A 12,459-nucleotide genomic window follows, 5' to 3' on the forward strand; every position below is an offset into this window, starting at 1 on the left:
ATATCTATTGATAAATACACACGTACTTAGAGATGTATACTACATTATGAGTGTAAAATTTCATTTCGTAATATATTTTTATGTGAGTTGTAGAAAACAAATCATGTACTTTTATAGTGAATAGTACACGTGATAGATATACATTAATTTGTTATTTTTTTTCTTATCTCGCTTAGAAACGTAGTTTGCCATGCAATTTTCAGACATGTAGAATACATTCATAGGTATGTATTTGTTTAAAAATAAATAAAACCTAAAAATCAGAATCTGAACTTTTAAAAAACACGGCTCCACAGAGCTCGAGAGCCAAACACAATTTCTGATACATGCCTACTATGTAAGAGAACACAAGCAAGGATTCTATTTATACCTATACAATATTCAGAAATCAAATCACCAATTACGCAACAACGCATGAGATGTTATTTAGTTCTTAGAATATACAATGATAGTAATACACTTGCAAAATAGAGGATTAAACAAACATAAACTATGTATTGGGTAGTTGTTTCACATAAATAGGAAAACCATGGGAATTACGATACACACGAGCTGTTCAAAGTCAAACATCATAAGAGTATAATTAGAATATTGTGATGCTGATAAAAAAATATTGGTATTGGTCTCTTTTTTTGCGGTAAATTGGTCTTGTTCTTCGTGCGTATAAATCCTAAGAGCTGGCCACAGTACGATGTAGATTTTATGCATTATTCCTTTGGAACCGAGGTCGAAGCAATATGTGCTCTATTTTTGTTTTACGATAATTTTCAGCTCGAACTTCATTTTGAAAAAACTCTGAAGAATAATTACAAAATATAAGATAATTTATTTTTGAAACATGATGAATAGTTTTGAATAAAGATACATCACATGCATTTTTAAATGCATGATGACCATTTGAAAATATATGATGAACAATTTTAAAATCACGATGAAAATTTGTGGAAACATTATGGACATTACTGAATAGACAATGAACATTTTAAATATATGTCTATCGTATTTAAACCATGAAGAACATTTTTGAAAAACACCCTGCACATTTTTCAAATCCACCACAAAAACAACAAGAAAAAATGATATGAATAAATGTAAAGAGTAAGAAATATTAAATATTAAAAGTAAATAAAATCAAGATTTTTTTAACGTAAACAAAAAATGATAAATATGATGGACATTTTCTAAAAACACGAGGAAGGTCCTAAAAAAACTTGATGGGTACTTTTCTAGAAATGTGAGTTATATTTTGAAAGCATCATGTTATCAAGAACATTATGGAAATTTTATAATATGGGAAGAACGTTCCTGAAACCATGGCGATCATTCTACATAAACATGATGCACAATTTATAAACATGATGAATATTTTCTATATACATATGGAATGAACCCTTTTAAAATGTGATGAAATTTTTATGCACGGCGAACATTATTTCAAATACATTATGGGATTTTGTGAAGTAGATGATAAATATTTTTAAATGCGGGACAAACATTTCGGAAAACAAGACCGATAATTTAAAGAAAAAACACTATACTCTAACTCATACTAACAAAAAGTAAGATATGGGACGGAGGGAGTAGCTTTTAAGATCCCAATGCATGCAAACGATAGCTGGCTGGCCCAATGTTGTTTGTTCCGAGGGAATGTTGTACTAAGAGTTGCCATTGGTATATGGTATAAACATAACACTAAAGATTAAGTAACTTGCTTTACTTATTAAAATAAAAAAATAAAAAAAATTGACTTGTTAGTGTTCTAAGTTCAAAAGTCTAGCAAAGTAAAAAAAATGTTTTGTGTATCCTCAACTCATGTAGGGTTAAATTCTCTACCATATTACTTCCTGAACTGCAGTCGTGCATGCTGTATATTCAGATATCATGGTAGAAGAAAGGTAAACTATATTCTTACTTACTACACCAAGATATTGAGCCTCGTTCAAGGATAAACATATACCTTTGCCTTTTTTCGTCCATCTTTACTAGCAGATCCCTAGAATGCTTTTGTATAATAGCAATAAACATAAATAGGTATTCCATTTCATCTAGGAAAAGAACCTAAAAATAGTCCTTGACATGAACAAAATCTGGAGATGGACCAATAAACAAATAAAACCTTGTTAGAGAACTGCTTGAAAGAGTTTTCACCAGTTCATATTTTTTTGCTTTGGTTTTATGATAAATTTGCTTTAAAGAGGTTCGAAGAGCTCTAGTTTCTTTTATTTTTCTCATTTTTTTTCTAATAAACATGTTTTCATTCTTTTTTTTGTTGATTTGTTTCTTATGTTTTCTACACCCCCTTTTTGCTTTTTAGTTTTATTTTCCCTTTCGTTATTATGTTTATTTTCTATCAACAAACTCTTTTCATTTCTTTCTTACTTTTCATCTCTTTTTGCTTTTTCAGTTTTTAGTCCAGAATGTGCAACAAATTGTTTTGCTCATAGCTGGCAGAGGAACACTTTAATTAAAAGAAATGGTTTATGATACATCACCACCATCTAGGACTCCTTCATCACCATTGTCGTGGACCTCCTTTTCATAGTTAGTCATCCTCCGCCGGCTGATGAGAGTCCGGCATGGTGGAAAATAATAGTCTCAATCACGTGGGTCATTTTCTTGTTGTTGCATAAACAACATGACAAAGTTGAAGTGTGGGGAACATGCCACCTTTGTGTTGAGTCCGTAGACAATGTCAATTGTGGCTATGCGATGTGTTTAGGGCATCTCCACCGTTGACCCCTAAATCAAATAACGTATTCATCCACGGACCAGTGAGAATAGTCCACAGATAGTAATGAGATTAGTGCTTTGAGATTGTAAGTGCCACGTGTCATCCATCCAAATGGGTCTCACCTAATAGCCTATGAGACCCGGTCTCATAGAATTTTTTCCCCTTTTATGCATGGTAATTATCATGCGAGACTAAACTTCTCTCGAGCCCAACCTAAAGGGGGTACATGGTGGTTTTTGATTGGCTAAGCGGATGTCCGGACTCCTGTGAAGCTCTTCCTGATTTGGTTTCAGTTAGCGGAAAAACGAAGTTCGGGCTGGTCCGTGGACCATAGAGGACACTGTCAGATGGCTTGCAGGATACGAACCGCTAGGTCCAAACGGATGCGGGAGGTTTAAAGGTCCATGTTGAGGATACCTTACTCATAAACTGTATTTATTTACCACTTTGAAATAGGAAGATATAAGAAGACTTACAACTGAAGGACCTACGTGCCGGGTTTTCTGGATCTAGCTCCCATCAATTTATGTGGAATAGGTACGGGTGCTCTTTGTTTAGTGCGAGGAATTCAGTACATGGCAAAGACCGAGACATATTATTAGGGCATGTACAATGGTTGATAAGATAGTCTTATCTTAAATCTTGCATGTAATTTAGAGATGATAAAAAAGAGAGTCTACAATGGGTCATCTATTAGCCTTATCTTCTACAATTAGTTTTTTTTTAAATATGGTGAGACATATTGTGCTAAGAGATCACCTCTTGTCTTCTCTTAAATAAGAGAAGGCAAAGCCTTTTTTTCGAGTTCTCTCTCCTCCACCTCATCATTTATCCTATGTGACAAGTTAGCACGGTAGCACCATTGTATATGCCCTTATGTCCCTTTGATTAAGGTTGGCCATAGCGATGGGTAACATAGACTAGCTAGTAACATATATATATATATATTATTAGTCTATGGAATTATTTTCATAGTGGTAGTGTCATGTGTGATAATATGGGAAACTTCATTTATTAAATTAGAAAGTTATTTTTTTATTGAAAAGCGCTATGTGATAATAACATACTATGTTATTTAATTTGTCTCTCTCTTATTTATTTACTTACCGTGTAATCTTTTTTACTTATATCACATGCATGTGACTATCGATGTTACTTTAACTATTAGTAATATAAAATTATATTTGAGTAGTTATTATGAACATAAGAATGGACATGAAACTATGTTAACATGTAGTATTTTGGCTGTGTGCCCTTTACAATTTTGATTGCATAATATAAATACATTATTATCATTTATTTTTGCAGGAAATTTTTGATCTATTCATCTTCAATCATGACACTATAACGAACACCGGAAATAATAAAAATTACATCCACATCTGATGACCACCTAGCGGTGACTACAACAGTGAACTGAGCCAAAGGCACGCATCCGTCATCGACCCCCCCCCCCCCCCCCCCTCATCGGAGTCGGGCAAAACTTGTTGTAATAGACAGTCGGGAAGTCGTCGTGCTATGACCCCATAAGATTGGATAATCAGAACAATAACCGCCGCCGATGAAGAGTAGTGTAGATCAAATGATCCAATCTGAAGACACACGTACGAAGACGAACGATGACCAGATCCGAGCAGATCCACCAAAGATAGACCCACCGAAGACACACCTCCACATGCCTACCGACAATGTTAGACGCACCACCGAAATGAGGGCTAGTCGGAGAGAATCTTGTTCCATCTTCAAGGAACCGTCGTCGCCTCGCCTCACTGAACAAGACATAAACCCTAACAAAACTTAAAAAGATCTAAAAGCGAAGCCCGCCCGCTGGCAAGGGCCGGGATCCACCCCCCCCACCCCACCCCCACCCCCCAATGGCCTTAAGACCAGTGAAGATGAGGCGGATTGGCGACAACGCTGACAGGAGGCAAAGGAACCCTAAGCTTTTGGGGGGAGAGGAGACAGAGGCGGTGGCGGCTGCTTTTCCTGGACGGATCTCTCATCACTTCATATTATTATTATTATTATTATTATTATGAAGATTCATTTATTCAAACATGCCTTTCTATGTAATAAATCTGGCCACACAAATATGGAGGACACTTTGCTATTTAAAGTTTGTTTTGAACAAACCATAAGTCAGTACTTGACTTTTTCCTTGACTAAAATTTCAGGTTTGTATACTTGCAGGAAATTGCTCAAAGCAAGAGCCGAGTAATTAACTGAAAATATATTTTTCAATTTTCTTAAAAAGGTGCAAAGGGATAACATATATCTTACTCGGAGCTGCAAAACATATATCTTACTTGTTACTAAACACTTTCACTAATATTCTTTCACCTGCAAGAGAGCTTCCTCTAGAACCTCAGAAGCTGCGTGCAATGACATCTGGCTCGGCAAGGGGCCGCTATCGCTAGTCTCTCAGCTCATCGATAGCATCAAGTTCTTGGACTCTTATACTGCTTCATGTCATACTTGAGCGATGACAATGTCAACGCCACGGGGCCATCTGTTTGTCGACTCGTGGGCCAACCCCAAGAACAAGAAAGAAACCGACGGTTATGACAACGGCGACCCAACGTAGAAGCCATAGATTCAAGGTTCTACGACTGGGCACATCAAACATATTTATAACTTTGTGGACGTCACATGCGAGCGGAATGTAACATATCAGTTCTCCTCTAATATCATGACTCCTAGATGCATGGCACAAATAAAACATGCCATTTTCTACAGGACTACATGGACGAAGCACATAACAGGACTGAAGATGGATACCTGCTCAATTTATAGGCCCAACATGTGAGCTATTCACGCTTTCATTGTGCAAATGACCATTCATGACCACTGCATGCCTAAATTGATTCTCTCTCGGTCTCTCCTCATGCTAACGCCTTCCGCCTGTGGAATGAGCTGTCGACAACTCGACATGCATGATGGTCCGTTTCGTACAAGTAGCCGCGTGACTGCGAGCGAGCAGTTACACGCCGTCCAAACGTGATCTCTTGCTGCTACGAATCTAGCTCCTACGCACTGCTGCACATGTATTTGGGAAGAGTAAAACGAAAGAGGGATAGCGAGCACCCAGCAGAACCGCATCGCTCGCGTCGGGCGTGTTTGGTTTCATTAGGACACAAGTAGCTGCATTGCATACATTTCTCAAACTAACCTGTTGAGGAAAAACAGCTCCAAATGCGTCATCTGCAAGTTGTTTGGTTACCTGCATCTAGGGTCCTGCATTAGGTAATACACAAGTGGACAGGGTCGAAGGGCTTCTCGAAGTGCTTGTCGGGGCCATCAATGACCTCGACGTCCGGGGTCGCAGGGAAGTGTGACATGGGAGAACCAAGAGGCTCCCCGAGCCCATGGCATGCTTCCCAGTTGCCAACCCGAAGGAGAAGATGTGCTGCATCTGGCTGTAGTTCTGTATGGGTGTGTTGAGAAACTCATCGTCCCTTGGGTGATCCTAAGAATGAAACACAAGTGTTGTTAGTTGTGATTAGGAGTAGGCAATGGTGGACAATATGAAAAGGAAGAGGACTGTGAGCTAACCGCGGCACGGCCGACGTAGTGCTCTGCCTCCAGAACTTTGGAGCAAGTGTTCTTATCCCATGAGGCGCCGCTAAGGTCTCTCAGCTTGGACACTTTGATCCATCGACCTCTCCACTTCCTCTGGTGGTTGTACACCTAGGTGACAGACACGTCCTGCCCACAGAACTCGAACACCTGCTTCGCAATGGTGTTCAAATGCACCTCCTTGAAGCCCTTGTCAGTCCTAACTCCACTAGAGATGAGCTCACACATCTTGTTCAGCACGAACGTGGACATGAACGGCTGCCATTTCATGTTGTTCGACCTACCATCCTTCTTTGCCTTTGTTGTTACAGCGGTAGCACCAGTAGTAGGAGTTTGCTGAACGGGCACTACTGGCACATAGACAGAATCAGGCGCGGACACCTATGAATCAGGTGCCATCTCGGATATAGGCTGCGAGTCCTGGACAAACGATGAAGGAAACTGGCTGTCCGACAGAACAAGAGCCTGACTAAGATCTTGCGTCTGTGTGGTCATGTCCTACAATCGTAGCACCCATTGACAGTAAGCATAGCACAAAACATACCGGACAATCCATGAAAGCACCAAACACGCCCTATCATACCAAGCACATGCTTCATCACTACCATACTAAGCACATGGTTCATCGCTCTCATACTAAGCATACCACACAATCTATGAGCAGGAACATACATATGCAACAAACAACATGCTACAAATGAACCACCAATAGTTAGAAATCACAGAGCTAAGCACAAATCAACACAAGCACACGGTTCAACTTCAACCTCTACTACTAATCTAGCCTACCACATGCTTGAACATCTAAGCCTACCACAAATTGCAACCGCATCATAGCAATTAACGATATGAGTTCACATATCAGAGCACTAATAAACCATGCATCTACATCAAACCCTAGCTACAGCTCAGATCTAGCTAGAAGGAACAGAGAGAAAGGGGGATTGAACTCACAGAGGCCATGGATGCAGCTCGAGGATGAGGGGGGAATGGTCGTAGAAGATCACCGCCGACCGGTGAAGGACCGCCGATGCCGTGGACCACCGGCTGATGAAGATGCGTCGCTTACCTGCTCGTCGGCACCGACGGGCGTCAGTGGGAAAGCTCGAAAGGGGGAGAATGGTGGTGGGAGTTGGGGCGGTGAGGGAGGGGGCTAAATCGGGGCGGACTCGGTGGGAGGTGAGCCGAAATCCTCCCGCCAATTTTTCGGCGACGCGGGCAAGCCAGCGCCATATCCCTGGTCGTGCGAGGAGAGAAGCGCGCCGCCCTCCCCTGCGTCGCCCGAGCCAGGCTCGCGAGCTAATGCCGATTCGGGCGTTTCCCCTGGGCCTCGCCTGGAGGTGCTGTAAGGTTCGTGCCATGTGGGCTGCACAATAAACGCACGGAACCAAATGGGCCACTTCCTTCCCGCGCGGGCAGGCTGGGCCTAATGCAGGGAACCAAACACGTCCGTCGTCTCTCGCGCGGGCGACACGGGCGAGCCGCCTCTCCAACTCTCCTCCTAGATCTCGTCTCCCCTCGCCGCCGCTGGTAAGAGCCGCCGAGCAAAGCCCGCGCAACATCGGTAGCGGCGGGACCTTCCCTTTCTCTCGCAAGGTCAGGACAACGCGGGGCTGGTCGGCTGAGGAGAGGTGCGGGGCGCGACGGATGTGGCGTGAGGAAGCCGTCGATGGCGGTCGCGGCGAGCGGGCGTGGACGGGCGTGGTGAGTGGGTGTGCTGAGCGGCGTCGTGGGCAGCTGCGACTGGCGGGTGCGGCGGGTGGGTGAGCCGAGCGGTATCGTGGGCAGCTGCGACTGGCGAGGCCCGTGGCAGCGCAGCTGTGCGCGTCACCGTTGTGGGCAGCTGCAGGAGGATGCGGGCGCGCGGGATCCTCGCAGCGGGCGGTTCCTTGGTTCGTGCGGTCGGATCTGGCGCCCTGTCGGCTGGGGGCCCAGAGGCGGCTCGGCTAGCAGTTTGCTTCGAGCGGGTGCGAGGTGGCTCCACATCAGGCTTGCGGTCCACGATGGCGTGGTCTTGGCACGACCTTCGGGTTGCTATGGCACGACGTCTTCGGTGGTGCTCCTGCTAGTTCTATGAGGTGCAGTAGGTGGTGTCTGCTGCTCCGGTCTGGTGTTGGTGTGTTGGAGACGTCGTCCCCGGCATGTGTGTTCGGTTCCTTGACGAAAGTCATGCTCAACTTTGGTCTGAGTGGATGGCTAATGATGCCCTTGGATATGATTTTTCCTTGTTGGAGGCGTCATCGAGGGGGTCCGACAGCTCCCCTGGCTCCATGTTCTTGTCTCCCGGTGAAAACCGTATGCAATGGTGGCGCCCGTGGTGTCATTACTACATTGGAAGCATTGCTTTGGAGCAAAATCTGGTGATGGAGCACTTGGTTGGTGGTGGTGCGGTGTTTTTTGGAGCACGCAACATTGTGGAATGCGTGGAGTCTTTGGTGGTGCTTCCGTTTGGAGCAGGTGGCTTTAGTCGACGAGGAGAGCAACATGGGCATCCTTCACATGCAATTAGCATCGGGCGAGCTATGTCGGCTTGGCTCGTGAGATTAGTGGGGCATAGGTTTTCGCTCTTTCGGACCTATCATTCCTCTCGGATGTCCTTGAGGTTTGTGGATATGCTCGTGGCCGCCCGATATAATACGACGGTTGTCGGTGTGCACTCTCGTAGCAGCGAAGGCGCTCGAGTGCCCGACCGGGTGTGTTCTGGGGTTTCGCCTTCCGGCCTTTTGTATGCTTCGTGGTGCTCTAGGTCTAGTCTAGCTAGACGTTGCTATGGTTTTTGCCCGGTTTCCCGCAATAAACTAAGCAGTCCGTTTTTCCTTCTTTTTTAACACTTGCCTTTATGCGGTGCATTCCTCCTTTGGAGGTGTTCTTGTAATGCCTTCTTCTAATCAATGAATTTGGTAGCTCTTGTGCAGACATTCAAAAAAAAGGGAGATAGCGATGATGGAATAGTTGATTTTTATTGATGAATTTCGGGTATATATACCGTGGCGGTTTCCAACTGACATAAGCAGGGATTAATCCTTTGATTAAAGTAATTAATTAATTCCGAACACTTCCCCTAATAAATGTTTGTCTTTACTAATATATAAATCATCTTGATATAGACTCCTCTTTGTATGTGTTTGCCTTTGAGAATATTCATAATCTTCATCTTGAGAAATACTCCAAAAATCCCATGGAAAAATATGAGGAGAATAATATTTGATATGTAGTTAAAACTCCTTTAAAGCAGTGAAAAAATAAGGAGAAAATGATACAACATATAATAATTATTGTCTCTTAATAACTCATATGAGAAAAACCTTTGAAGAAGGAGAAAACTCATTAGTGAATTTATAGAACAATAAATATGTCTTGAGTACTTCCTTTAAAAACCTCGATAGGGAAAATAGAAAGTATGGCATATTATGTTTGAGAAGATATTGCCTCCTTAAAAATCCTTATGAGAAACTTTGAGAGAAAACTCATAAGGGAAAAGAGTGTGATTATATATGCCATTGAAAACTCCTTTACAACCCAATAGGAAAAAAATAAGGAGAAAATGATATGACATATGTGAACACTTGTATTTATATTGTCTCGCTAAAACCTTTTATGAGAAACCATTAGGGAAAACTCATGAACGAAAAAAGAGTACAATATATGTAATCTGATGATTGTTACATGTTATAATTTGGGAGATTACTCCTCATGAACTTTGCAAATATGAAGAATGTCTCATACCAATTCCATTGACATGAACATTACATTGTGAATAATCTGTTGGATTTTCACAACATTTTGTTTGCAATTATTTCCTCACTTTTCTAAATAAGTGAGGATAAGTAATTTTCGAGCAATGTGGTTTTTGAAATTGCTCTTCATATAACGTGTAGGTATTGAGTAAAACAAGTGGAGCATCTTGGTAAATCACGTTACGTGATTTTGATGAATCTCAACCACATGATTTTGAGTGTGGTTAATCATTCTACTAAGTCATGCACATTTTGTAATGCTTTTAGATAAAGTAATTACGTCAGAATGATAAGTGGAAATAACCATTAAAGTCAATTTAAATGACTTCCATATGAAGGCTATTCCAGCAAATTCAGTCATTGACATGGCGCCGTTGGTATCAAATAAAGAGCCATTATCATTACATCACATCATGGTCATATATTGTATTTACTCATGGAAATATCCAATATTTGTTGCAAGCTTCAAATATAAGATGATATTCCTTATATCAACCATATACCTTTTGTTGGGGGTTGCATTCTGAAAGAATATAGTGTGAGACATGACGTAGTTTGCAATTATAGTGGTGCTTTGACATTAATGAGATATAAAACCTCGGGTCCTAGTATCACTTCATTATCACCCCTAGGTATGAATGGGGTTGTACCTTATCGAAGATAGTATGACCGTACATGTCTTTTATTGTTATGATATATCCACACGGAACTTCTCGTATATGTTTTGGATATATGTAGACTGATACATATTCTTGATAACATGCTCAAGTTGTAAACTTAAGCTAAATTTGATTGAATCCAAATTTTCCGTCTTGAGATGATTATCTATATGTTTATATCTTGTAGAGGCAATGAAGACGAAATCATCGATATACACTGAGGTGATGTAAGGAAATCATATTTTGGGATTCCTTTATTAACACATAAACAATCATCATCCTTTGAATATTCCTTTGAAGAAGGAACCCATCTAGTCGATAGTACCATATGATTCATGACTATTTCGAGCCATAGGTTGACTTATGAAGGTTTACACAATAGATGTTGCGATTTGAGTTTTGGATTCAGAATTGTAAGAACTTGAGGAACTTCAATATAGATTTCCGGAATGAGTGACTCATATGAGTATGTAGCCACTTCATCCATCAACTGCATGGATATTTTTTTTATTGCCAATGATATTTAGTGTCGAATCATAGTTCCACTCATACCAAGAGGGTATGTTACATCGTAATCGATCTTGGGTCTCTGTCTGAACCCTTTTGCTACATTATTGCAGGATGGTCCAAAGACAACACATCAATTAGAGACCCTTCGATGAAACTGTGTGCAATGCATGAATCGCAAACCGTATAGTTCAAGGTCCATTGCCAATAACGCGAATTGTGTGCGATGGCGGACCCATCAAATATGATTCACAAAACAATTATGTGTGTGATATGTGGCATACAGTTGTTCCAGACGACCTACTTGCGATGAGCCAGAATTACGCGAACGCTTAACCAGACAAAGGTGTGTGTGATGTACGACATACAGTTCATCCGGATGAATTGTTTTCGATGAGGCAAAATAACATAACCGATTCGGCTTATGAAGTTGTGTGTGATACCAGGCAAACAGGTCGCTCGGATGAACTGTTTGCCATGATAGAAGTAACACAAACGATTCAGTGTAACAAGATGCGTGTGATACTTGGCAAACAAGTCAGTAATAGGAATTGTGTTGGAAGACAGATAAAAAGACAGACGATTGCTGATAATAGGTTGTGTGTGTTGTGGACTAACATTTGCTCACACCCAATTGTGTGTGTATGTTGAAATCATCAGCGATGTGTTCCTTTCTTTAATCATAAGCGATGTGATTTGCTTTGTCTACAGAACAACAACATGATTGCATAACCTAAATAAACATCCAATTACATTACTGACTACTCATAACATTTGCACACTCAATTAAGTAGTACATGCATACTAAACTAGTAGTAACGATCATCAAATCATTTATACTTCTTGTGACGAGGGGTACCAGTCGGGGAAGGACGGAGGCACTTCCTCATGTTAATGATCCGCATGCATATCTCATAGCTTACGTACGCGTCCTACTTGATGTGGTCTTCGTCCATTCTTCGGACCCAAGCACGGTGCCAGGCAACCTTCTTCTTCTTGCACGCATCCTTCATGCATCTATAGTAGGGTCGATGATGGCCATGGCGAGGTCAACTAGGGAGTCCTTATGATTCTCCTCGCCGCCCAAGATCTTGTACTGGCATTGGATGTCCACAAGATTCCGGCAGGCTACGCCTCTGGTCTTGAGCACCTTTTCAACGTTGGTGGTGTCCACCGTACCTAATATGTATCCAGGGTTGTTGACAAACCTGGCGAAACACTCGCAAAGCCTTGTGGCCAGGCAGTAGTG

Source organism: Hordeum vulgare, chromosome 7H (assembly GCF_904849725.1).
Source record: "Hordeum vulgare subsp. vulgare chromosome 7H, MorexV3_pseudomolecules_assembly, whole genome shotgun sequence".
Taxonomy (NCBI): Eukaryota; Viridiplantae; Streptophyta; class Magnoliopsida; order Poales; family Poaceae; genus Hordeum; species Hordeum vulgare.